The sequence below is a fragment of the Mycteria americana genome, chromosome 7 (genome assembly GCF_035582795.1).
Source record: "Mycteria americana isolate JAX WOST 10 ecotype Jacksonville Zoo and Gardens chromosome 7, USCA_MyAme_1.0, whole genome shotgun sequence".
NCBI classification, from domain to species: domain Eukaryota; kingdom Metazoa; phylum Chordata; class Aves; order Ciconiiformes; family Ciconiidae; genus Mycteria; species Mycteria americana.
Window position 1 is genome coordinate 52,229,747 of NC_134371.1, and position 12,873 is coordinate 52,242,619.

A 12,873-nucleotide genomic window follows, 5' to 3' on the forward strand; every position below is an offset into this window, starting at 1 on the left:
CAAACACTTTGTAATTACTAAATGCTGCTTTCAAAATAACGGAGGCTTTTATGCTTTTACCAATGCACCTTTATGGGTGTGATTGAATAAACAAGCGGTAGCAGGGACAAACACTTCTGGGGGAGGATGTTAGGACAAGAGTCAATCACCAGGCTTGCTGTCCTCAGGTGGTAGCTGAGGCTGCCCCAGGTCCTGCCTCCCAGCCTTCCCCCACTCTCTGCCCCCTCTGATGTTCTCTGCCGAAATGCTGTAGCTGGTCTGACATGCATACAGGCTATTTTCTACATGGGCACCATCTCTTACCCTCATTCAAGCACTCGCAGAGAGATGGCTTAATTCAAGTGTTTGGGTTTCTCTCATACTTGGTTTTCTCAACAGCCTTCTGCCCCTCGCACAAGCCAGACTGTGATACTCGCAGAGCCAGTCTGCTCATAACCAAATTTATGCAAAGAATCTATAAATTAATACAAAGCAGCTCTACTTCTAGGGAGGTCTCTAACTTGGCAGAGCAGTGACCTAACCTGACCGGTATCCTGGCTCCGATGCTGTACTGGACTGAGTCACTGGTTACGTGGCATGCTCCCCTGGCTGACAGCCTGCCAAGAGATAACAGACTGTCGGTGGTGGTCCACTTTGCATCATGCTTTGGGCTTGCGTGTTTCAAGGAGGATTCTAGTCTTTCACTGTCATTAGACCTCAGCTTGGAATGTTTTTCCCTAGTTGTCCGTCCGTCGTCCCCCCCCGCTCCCAAATTCCACCATTGAATTACCCACTTTTTTGTCCACTGTCTTGAAAGAGCTACTTGCAGATCTTTTACTGCTAGCAAACCTGTGTCAATAAATCATAATTTAAAAACACAAACAGTGCATTCTTAATGAAAATATCCTTTTACACATCTAAATGATAAAGCAAATGTTTGAGAAACAGGTCCCTAAATTTTTTATGCTATTTTAAAACAGTCATCTCAAAATAAACAAAATGAAATGTTTGTTAATCATCTGGAATTTTTAATTTCCTATTTTGCATGGGAACCTGAGTAATGACATATGGTATGCTTGTTAGCTGGGAAAGGGTCAGGATTAGAATAGATTCTCAAAATTAGAAAGCACTAAAATATAGCAGCAGTCTTGGCTGCCTAAACTTAAAATAAACAATGTTTTGTGTTAATTGCTAGAACAGATCAACACTGAAAAAAACCGCATGTCTAAATGATTCTCTGAAATACAGTGCCTGGCAGGAGAGAGGATGTCTCAGGGATTGGGGATAAGCTAGTCAATAACGTACCTGCAAAGGGGATTATCTGATACAGACATAGCCGATAAGGAGCAAAATGTGAAGTGTTGTTTGGTGGCTTCTGTATGAGCTCAGTAGCTTTAAGAGTTGTGGGATTCCTAATGCAGAAGAGTCTGGTCAGATAAAAGTAATCATATTTTTGGATTTATAGTGCTAGGCATCACTGAGCTATTAGGCAGTAAAAGTACATTCTGGTGTAAGTTTTCATACCCAGTGTGGAAGCACAGTTTATAGGCCGTACCGCTGCCATCAGTGGAGGTACGATAGAAGGAAAATCTCCACATCATCATTCTCGTCTGGTACCAGTGTGATTCTTTAAATCACTAGCGTAATGATGGAAGACAGCTCCCAACGTTTTCCTGCGTCATTAGGCTAGGCCCACGCAGAGGATGAATGGATACATGTTTTGCTGCTTATACATGACACAGGTCCAGGCCAACACTACGTCCGACAGCAGAAGTCGGCATACATCCTGTACTGTGCTTCGTGCTTATTCATCAGCTGACAGTCGCTTACGTGGAATGCATCTGACCCCGCTGCAATTATGCCTGCTATGTTCAGACTTGCCCCCATTTCAACGCACGCAGTTAAAAGGTTTCTTCCTGCGTTGTTTTTCAATCATATATTTGAGCCTTGCACTTCACTAGGAGTCAGTTTGAATCCAACTGTTGGAAAAAAAAACCCCACCAAAAAACTTAGGGATGGTTTGCAATTTCAACTCTGGCTACTTCACACTACTTCAGTAGGGGAACAACCCAAGAGAAAACGTACTTCACTGCTCCAGGACTCCTTTGGTACAAAGGCCATGGTGGGCACAGCCTCTGAAGCGGGTAACCTCACAGGAGAGTGAGCAGTGTTCGGGAAGACTGTTCGGAACAGTCTTTCGTGGTGAGGGGGCATAAATAACAGCAGTCTGTGGCCTACACTAATTGTCAGTCCAACTATTCAGGCATCATACACACAGCATGCACCTGACTTTCCTTTTTCTTTTCCCCTTTCCTAGGTTGTCAATGGCTGGCTGTCCACCGGGACTACACCCAATTCAGCTAGGTCAGTGACTCCACATTTAAAAGTCTCTTTGTCATTACTTCTAGAAGTGCTTTTGTGTCCTCCAAGCTCTGGCTGTGAGCCATTCACACAGCTGAAAGATCATAGTCCGAGGGCTTCGTTCTTCTCTTCTCACAACTGTAGGTGTTTCTGGTAGGTGTGATTTGCAGAGTTGTCCAAGCAGCCTAGGCTGCATTGCCAGAAGTTTCTATGTATATGAACAACTATCACACTAAAGTATTTAGAATTAAGGCTGTGTGTATTTGTGTGTACACACACATTTGCTTACATTCTAAAACAAGCCTGCATGCAGCTGAGATGGGAGATAAGATTGTTTACTATAGCACAAATGTAAGGGGATGAAACATCCATGCAAGCTGTTTTGGTTTAGCTGTTGGTTGGACTGTATATGGTACAATGACTCTTTGTTCAGCAAGAGGCTAAAGACTATATATTTAGACTTGAGACCTTTAAGACTCAGACTATGCAGTAGACAATTTCCCCTTTAGGCTGGCTAATAACAATTGAAGAGACTGAACTGTGCATTTTTCTATGCCTGGCGTCATTTGCCGTATTGCATTTTTAGAGCACTGTATATGACAAACCTTCCAGGAATCCCAAACACAAATGGAAGTTCCACTGAATCACTTGAAGCAGCTGAAGAACACCATCAGTGAGGCCACACAACTGTGTGGAATTTGATGAATTTCCAGGAATAGGATTGTTTCCCCACGATTATTGTGTAAAATACAAGTGTAAAGAGGGAACAAAGGTAATGCTGACAGTCTCTGCACCACTAGGCTATTTTAGTTTGTGAAAAGAAGAATGAAGAAAACAGCCATGTTAGAAGACCTCTGCTAGGCTAACAGGAAGCCTATATGTCAAGAGCAAGCCCTGAAACAAAGCAGTACAAAATTATCTCAGCATAAAATGTAATCCCTCCATGATTTTATCTTGTGAAACTGAATCCACTTTTAGCTTGAATGCAGTGCTAATGGAGATGTCAGGAGCTCTATGTCCATGCTTCCATCTAGCAATAGTAAAGGAATGACTAGGTAAAAGACAATGATTATATAGAAACAAGTGAACTCTGCAGTTCTGAGGGGAAAGGAGAGCAGTGCGTTTTGGGGTTCAAAAGCAATAGGAAACCTGTCCATTCAGGATCATTGAGAAATCAGTTCTGCTGACTAGAACCTACTCTGAAGCAATGGTTAAGCAAAGCACTTTCAAAGCAAGGTACCATACAGCATATGCAAAAGTCTGGCCTCTGGGTATAACAAAAGCAATCCTCCCAGTAGAGCCTTCTGTTCTCTTCCTTCAGGGAACCTCTACTCCAACTGCTGCAGGAAATCTTACTTTTAAATAAGGTGACTCTTAGAGGTGCAAAATCTAGTATGGTTTTAACCCTGGAAGTGTTTGCTTCTCAGCTTTATCAAGCACAGCTCAGGTCCTGACACTGGCTATTGGTGAGTAAAGACTGCAACTTCTAATAAGACATGAGGTGTCAAACCCGGGTGACATCGTGGTTACTGGTCAGTGTTTGCATACTTCCAATTTCAGGTGGTCTTTCGACCATATACAAAGATGCTTGGATGGATCACAAAAACTAGGTATAGCATTTCATGAGACAGGTTTTCAAATGTGCTCATATTTCTCTTACTCATTTACTTTTTGGTCCAGCAGAGAGAGAGGCAGGAATATGAAAACCCCACTTACATGAGTCCAAGGATATGCAACTAGACACAGTCAGCTTATCAAGGTTTCAAGAACAATGACACGATACTATAGTTACTTTTCACATCTACTTACTGCACAGAACAGCCTGTGTCCGTCCAGCTAAACTCCCGTATTGCCGCCAACAGGGCTGCATCCAAAGTACCATCTGGCAACAGCCGCTGGCCTGTGCTGCCCAGAGCATTGCTGGGAAGGGTGCTGACTGGCCCAGAGCTGTGCCATGAACTGTACCACAATGTGCAGTGTGAATAGAGAGCATGCTAGTGCTTGGGCCTCTGCCCCAGGCCTGCTTAGCTTACCCATGCAGACGTTGTCTGCACAGCTGCAGAAATATTTGCACGCACAGGAAAAGAGGGAGGGAGGGAGGAGAGGGCAGCAGAGCCATCTCCCTCAGCAGTGCGTGCCAGCTCACGCTATTCATGGAATTTCAGCTTAGCCCTGACAACAGCACTGTACACCAGATAGATAGCCCTCCTCCAGACTTACACTGGGAAAAGACACAGCGGTGTCACTCGACCAAAGGTGATACACCAGCTCTGCACAGAAAGCAGGCACAGAACTTTTTCCCCCTGCACCTATCTTTTGCCATTACTTCCACAGCATCTCGGTGGTGTGGCCTTTAGTCTCTGCATCGCAGTATGACTCCCCCACACACAGAACCACTGTGCAGAGATCCTGAGCCTAGTCCAGATGAGCTGGGAGAGATGCCTGGTGCAGACCATGGGCCTATCTTATAGCCCAGAAGCAGTCAAGCTGCATTAGCTAAAAAAGAGACAGCAATGCACAGCAGCCCAGCCGGAACGGAGGGCATTCTGCATTTCCTCTCCTGGCAAGTCTCTTGACAGCAAGTGAGAAGACAACTTCTACGGGGCGGGGGGAGGGGCAGGGGGAAGAGTTTGTAAATTACTGTTTCTGTTTCTTTTTCTTCCAGTCTAACAAATAAAAACATTACTGGCTCAAGTTCTATAAGTTTGACATGAACACTATGGTTTTATGGAAAAACAAAGACAGGATGTTATGAGCAACTTTCCAACAGAATCAATAGCAACAGTGAAAATCCTGACTAGTTAAAGCCTTGATAATTACACTCAGGATCACCTAGGCAGTCTTATTCTGTGCCTTTTGATAGGTCCATCTTCCCTTCCTCTTCTCCATCTTCAATGTTCCTCTTAGACCTAGCAGATAAAGTTATAAGCTGAAAAGATATTTGGTATGTAGAGATGCACACTTGAAACTGATCTATGCTCTCCCTAAAAGTGTTGCTTTCTTCACCTCTTTCAAAGTTCATTAAATGTAGAGTGGATGATTTAGCCCAGAGGATACTGCGTTCATAGTAACAAATACAGTTTCTGCAGATTTCTTAGGATGAAGACTATTGACATCATATTCCCACAGGAAATTAGGTAAGGAATAAGCATTAAAGTAATGATGCAATCTATGTCATCCCCCTAATAAATCCTGAATGTGCTGGTTGATTTAAAACAAACTTAACAAAAGAACAGAAGTCTCAGATAAACTGAGTTCCTTCAAGTTGCTTGAAAATAGGCAACTGGCTACCTAGGGGAAGAAGATCCTGCAAGTGTTCCAGCAAAGAGAAAGTCTGCAAGATTAACACCAGAAAATCTGTAAGAGGGAGGTCACTTTTAAATACCCCAACTATGAGGAAATCCTCAGGGACACTGATCTGTAGGCCAGGCTTCTTCCCTTCAGCTGCTTATGAAATGATGCAGTGTTAGGCTCTTCCTGCCTGGTTTCAGGTTTCTTAACTTCCATGCAGTTATGGAACAGTTTGTTAGAGACTTCAGATAGAGTGTGTGCTTGTCTAAGCTAGAAACAGTAAAAAGCATCTCCAACTAGGAACGTAAAGATAACACTTCCGCATCTGGAAAATCCTAGAGATCCCCAAGAGTTCTTATGATGCCGATGAAGTTCACGTTGTACTGACAGGAGTCCCTGGCTACACACACAGTAGCTGGAAGACCTACAACTCTGACACACAGCAATGGCTCCAGAAAAGTTTTCTTTATTGCTCTACCTTGTTGGCTTTCCACTGTTCCCCAAGGCACTCACCAAAAGCAACCTCAGGCAGAGAAAGACAAAGGCCTTCAGATTTATTTTTTTCTTGCTCCTGGTACCTTTAAAAAGCCCACACTGAGAAACTACTAACTCCCATTTTCCATCTTCTCTCCTCCTGACCTTGGACAGTGGCAGGATCAGTAACATCCCATTGTGAACATTTAAAGCATTTAGAGAAATGAACTGCTAGAAGAAAGAGACTGTCCTTTAATTATGTGGTAGTTAATGCTCTATTAGAAGATGATGATGTTGACCTCTAGTGACTAGTCTGGGGATACCTGGTGGCATAATCATAGAATCATTTAGGTTGGAAAAGACCTTTAAGATCATCAAGTCCAACCATTAACCTAGCATTAACCTCCAGCCTAAACAAGCCCAGTTCCCTCAGCTGCTCCTCATAAGCCTTGTGCTCCAGACCCTTCACCAGCTTCATTGCCCTTCTTTGGACAGGCTCCAGCACCTCAATGTCTCTCTTGTAGTGATGATCACAGTGAAACGTTTCTGTGAACAGCTAGCCAAAAATTTCACTGAAGCTGGTACATGAGAACAGTCACCATCCTCATGGAGGTGAGTAATTACACATCTGTTTCATGGAACAGAAACCCCCAGCTGAAACAAAGACCCCAGAAATGCTGCTATTCAGCCTAAATTATGCATGCAGAGAGATTTAAATAGAGGACAATTGTACATGGATGCTTTGAGCTGTACAGTGGCTGCAACCTCAAGAGAAAACACACCCAGACTGAGTGAAAGGACTGGACAGAGCAGCCCATGGAGGCAGACACCATGGTATAATCCTAGGAGAAAACCAGAGGGTGAGGAGTCTGTTAGGAAGGGACCTGAGCTGGAAGCAATAAATTAAATCGATATCCCAAAAGACAGCAGTGAAGCAAGAGGAGACAACTGTGATTCATTGCAAGTAAGCAAAACAGCAGAGGAACACCCCAACCCACTCTTTATTTCTTAGCTGACATAACCCATTAGACACAACATTTTTCCAGATTATTAGTAATGGAAAATATTGTTAGACATTTAAATACTGGCCATCAGCAAGTTATATGTTTGATTTTTAAAGTCTCATCCATTCTACATAATGAAACTCTTCATTCGATTATGTTTGAAAATCATGTAGAGTATGTTATGTTGCACATTCATAGAATAAAAACAGAAGACAATACACGATGCCTTAGGAGGTTACTCAGATCTTATCCACAGATTCAAAATAACAAGTGTTTTGTTTTTGCACTTATTCAAAAGAAATGAAGAAAAAACTCTGCCCAGAGAGCCACTCAAAGCATATGAAGAAAATAACTCATATTCAGGAAGAGGTTAAAGAATGAAAATGGCTCAAGGATTGGGAAGGAGAGGATGTTCCGAACTAGTGACACAGCCCAAGTGATGTAGTGACTATACTGCCCCATGCAGAGAGAGATACCAACAACAGGGAAATTCGGAGAGCAGAGCATGCGGCCAGGTAACTATTCTGACATGGATTTGAAGTGGGGAGAAAATTAACATAATGTCTAGTCCCTCCAGAGCTAAGTAATGGTAGCTGTTTCTCAATAGAAAAGGACTTTTCCCATTTTTTGAGAACTTCTTCCATTTAATCCAACTTTTCTAACAGAGCTTAACATCCACCTTAATATCCACCTTACTTCTCAGCTTGGACTGATTAACATGAAAACTGGGCAAAGACACCCTGGCAGCAAAAAAGCAAGCTGAAAATGCACATTTTGCTACTTAAACCCATTCACTTGTTTTTTGGCCATTTGAGTAGTACATTTGCTTTGCACATAGTGGGTAACTGGCAGCATGAAGATGAACTGGTACTGCTGTCCCCCATGAGTTCCATTCCTGGTTTTCAGGGCTGTGGTCCATATTGCAGTGACTGGAAATCGAGGGTATGTTTACAGTCAAACCTCAGAGAGCTTAAGTTGTGGTTTGTATTTAATTCATCAAAATATTTTTAAAACTGTCTTTTCAAAGAAATTGTCCGTACCTGAAGCCATGGTACAGTCCCCATTTAGTCATGCAATAGCGCCGGCAGGGGGAGATGAAGAGTAAAATATGCCTAAAGCTGCATAAAGCATAGGTAGGAGAGAAATTTTACAGTAGAAATGCCTTACGCAGGGGTCTTGAGCATTTAAAGCAGAAATAGACTGGCATTTAAACAGGAGATTTAAAAAATAAACCAAATGAAAAATACTAAGGAGCAAGAGCACAACCTAAATATTCTCTACGAACGCTTGTTTTAGTTTTCTGGGTATAGCTGGTTATTTCTGAACACTTACCTCGTAGCTTAATGTTTGAATCTTTAATAATCATACACACACACCTTATACATTTGTGTAACTGTTCATAAATGACTGAAATCCTTTTTTTTAGCGTTCCTCAGCATATATTCTCTCTTTCAACTGGAGATGTTCTCAGGACATGTATCATTTTGGGAGGGAAAGGCAAAGACATTACTTGGCATATCCAAATGTGTCAGCTCCCTAGCTGCACAGGATGCATTTCCCATGCTTCACTGCCAATCTGATTCAATATCAGTATGTACAGCTTACACTAAAAAAGCTCTCTGATTTTTTAGCATTTTACTTTGGCTGAGAAAGAATTAAGGTAAATGCTACTCCCTCCCCACTGACTTATGGACTTACATAACTGTCAAAGAAGCCACTGGCTTAACCCTATGAAGATGGCAAAAATACAGCTGTTAGGTAAATGAACACTAAGGATGCAAACAGAAATGCTGATACTGGGAGGGACTCAGACCTACAACCAAAGCTTTCCCCTCCAAATAGCATTTTTTCCAGTACTCTTTGCCAGCTCACTTCTTTCAACATATAGCAGGGGCAGCCTCTACAGAATTACTGAGTTTGCCTCCCAGTCTGTGTGTTTCTTACTCCATGTTCTACACTTGGATATGGCCACTATTTAGGTCACATTTCTATCTAAAAATGATCACAACTCACAAACTGGCACAGCCACTGAAATAATCAGCCCTATTGTGCCCCTCCCAGCTCATTCTGTCATGCCAGCACAAGCATGAATTCTCCTGAGTACCAGGCTGTAATTTTATCAACAGCTGGACTCTAAGGGGGAGGCAGCAACCACACTGATTTAGCATCTCCCTGCCCTCAATACAGAAACCAAAGGAATGTTTACCTAGACACGAGGGAGACAACTTTCACTGTCATCTAGAAGCTGTAGGGAACTCCTTTGCCCTATGCAATTATTACTATGGTTAAAACTCACTTAAGGGTAGGCTGTTAATGAGAAAAGGCAGAATTGTAATCAGCTGGCACACAGGCCTTCCTTAAAGAGAGAAACTTCTGAAAAATGCAAGAGAGATTGCAACTTAAAGAAGCTCAAAGCCTTATTAACCATACTAGACTTCTGCAGCATGGCTTTGTTATTTTCCTTTAAAAAAAACCAGCAGCTATTTTCAGGGAAGAAAAAATCCCCAAACCTCGACTTGTCCTCTGCTCCAGTTCTATTTTGTTGAGTCTGCAAGGTTCTGGAACAATACTCCAAGGGAAGCAAATGACTGAGATATGAACTGATTAAGCCTGAAGTCTTAAAAGACAGCTTGTCATGCACTATTTGCTACTTCAGTGCTGACTCAAGAACATTCAGCTCGTGTGCATATTCCATTTCCCTATCTGCCCACTGCTTCAGCTTCTCAACGAAAGTTGTGCATTTCCAGCACAAATATCTTTGATACATTAAGAACTAAGTGCAGGGCAACGTAAAACATGCAGAGCTTTTCATCAAAGTATCAGAAGTACTACTCTATTGACTATTAATCTTTATTTGTGAGCTTAACTTATTAAAAACCTCCATTTTAACATAATAAATAATGTAACTATGTATTGTAGCCTATTGCAACTAGAAACTTTATGTAGAATTTCAGACTCCTTTGCTATGGAATATGAGGCTTTGTTTATACTCTTGATGGATCTGTGTAAATCTACGGCAATGAAAAGCAATCCCTCTTTATAAGCTGCTAGCATTATTAAATCCAGAAAAAACAGGCAGCTACAGCTAAAAGCAAGACTCAGTAAATTTAAAACTTTGTACCTAAAGTTTATCAGAGTTTTCTCTGAACCAATGCAGGAAAGAATGTGTTATCAGTTAAGACCATACCCTGAACTCCCACTGGCTTTGGGTGGGAGTCAAGCACATTCATTAAGCAGTTACTCAAAAACTCAGCACCTTACAGAATCAGTCCCTGCACAGCCCTCAAGTTACTTCATAAGTCTTCTATAACGAGACAGACTGCTTTGAAGAAAAACTAGCAGCATGTCTCATCAACCAGATTAAGGAACTGATTCAGGAGTGAAGATGGCTTGCTCTACAACAGTTGGACTAGCTCCTGCCCTAGCTTCTCTCCACTCTTCAGTTTTCCATCTCCACTACAGGAGTGGCTCTGTTGCTTTGACATAGCCACTTAACTTTTGGCTACCTCACAAAAAGCGATGCCAACTTTGGGTTACCTTAATAAGCCAGACCAAAATAGAACAGTTCGGCAGCTGCTGCTGGAGAACCTGAATCATCCCTAAGTACCAGAAAACTCTCAAAGGAGCACAGAAACGACTATCACTGCTCCATAATCAGAGCACTAATCTAGATAAAACATAGGCAACCTGAAGAAAACTGACAGTGTTAGGGATTAATGACCCCACTAATGAGCCCACATAGTCACCAATTATTATGGGTTACACGTCTTGAAAGTCTGATTAGTTTCCCTCCTACTCCTAAATTTTCAGGCAACCATTGCAGCCAAGGTAACTGAGCATATCTGTTATCCAATAAGATCAGTTCAAGACATGCTATTTATGAACTCTTGAAGAGGTTTTTTTAATCTTTCTATTCTTACACTTTCTAATTCATTAATATCTTATTTTAGATAAACATATTTAGTATATTACTGTGTCCTAGACCTGTTTAATACCAGATCTGGATTCAATACCTATGTATGTGCGTATATGTAGCTATATACGTATATATTAGAGCCCATGTAAAGAAGTCATGACCATTTGGTTGTAATAATGTACTATAAAAAAAAAAAAAAAAAGAAGAGGCAGCCAAGGATAATTACTTTGCAAGCAAATACAAAGTTGCACCCTAAGCAATCACGATAAGGGGAGGTACTGATCTTTGTCCTGTTCCCCTACTGATTTTGGTACTTGTCAGACTGTACCAAACTAATTCATCTTGTTAAATCAGCAGAAAACTAGTACAATAAGTAGTGTTTTGCTGGGCTTTTGCATTGAATCAGCTCAGCATAAGGTCTAGCAAAAGCCAAAACAATGCTGTAGTCAGACCACAGGGCCAAAGCACAGGGGCCAGAGGATTGGGACCTCCCCTGTGCTGATGCAGAGGGGTTAAACACCTTTAGCTATAATGAGCAACTTCACTTGGAAAAAAAACCCCAAACTTTCATGTACAATTTTATGCAGTTTTGATGCTGAGCAAGGCTGGTTTAAAATGATCAGTCAGTTCACTATTTACTTGCAGATTAGCTATGTTTTCAGTAAAGAGTAGTGAGCTATGTTCCTCCTTTTTTCCTTACCATCCATATACTAAGCCTTAACCCTAACTTAAGAGATTTTAAAATTGCATTGCCAGTGAGATTGCAGCAACTGGCATTTCTGCATACCTCCCATTACAGTTTTCATCCTTGCACACTTTTCAAATACTAATCACATTAGTTACTTTTCAATGTCTTTTGACAAGAGTATTGGTTCTGCAATACACAGATATTCAAGTACGGGGGGGGTGGGAAAGAAAAGAAAATAAGTTTTATGCAGAGTTTTATAAGTAAGTTTTATAAGTAGTAGCAGTAGATTTATAAATAGCATTTCTATAAGAGGAAAAAAAAGCAATAGCAAGTAATAAATTCAGCTGTTTAACAGCATGCCCACAAGCACTAATACCTCACTGTGTTAAGCAGCATAGTGTCATAGCTGCCTACTAGCAAGTAATACTTCCCAATATCCTTGCTGGGCTAAGTAGTAATAATGATCTCTCAGACATCTCCCCTGTTACTTTGAGCAATTATTCCTTTCTCCTCTCTCCGCAGGTAGACCAATTTTCTTCCTCTCTTCTCCACCTCTCCAAGTGTTAAATGCATGTGGCTTGCATATCCATACTACCTGAAAGTCTTTTAGCCAGCTCCTGCCAAGCAGAGAGCACACTTGTACAAAATAATAAAAATGGATTATAAGTTATTAGGGGTTGGATAAAGAACAGATATTCACATAAATGGAGGAACATAAGGAAGCAACAAGACAAAGATGTAACAGTTCATTTACGAAACACACGAGACTGAGTTAATGCCTAAATCCTTTTAGATGCCAGACCAGCCCTGGAGTGGGTTGCTACTGCCCCCTCCGTCACCTGTGTGTCCTAGCAATGGAGGACTGGGATAAACTCTTCATGTAATGCCAGGATGGTGACTTCTCCAGACACAGGAATTTGAGACATCGTATCCTACAAGCATATAGGACTGTAGTATCACTGCTTGCTTCTTCCTATCAATTAACTACAATTCCTTCTCTGTTGCCACAGCTTACATTAGCTGTCAGCTCCATCATGACAGCAAGTAAACTGCACAGTCTCTGCATTCTCTCTGGGAAATGCATTACCATGCTTGCACATTTGAGGGACTCACCCACCCAACAAGGCCAAATAAAGCATGAGAGCTTGATCAATTCCTGA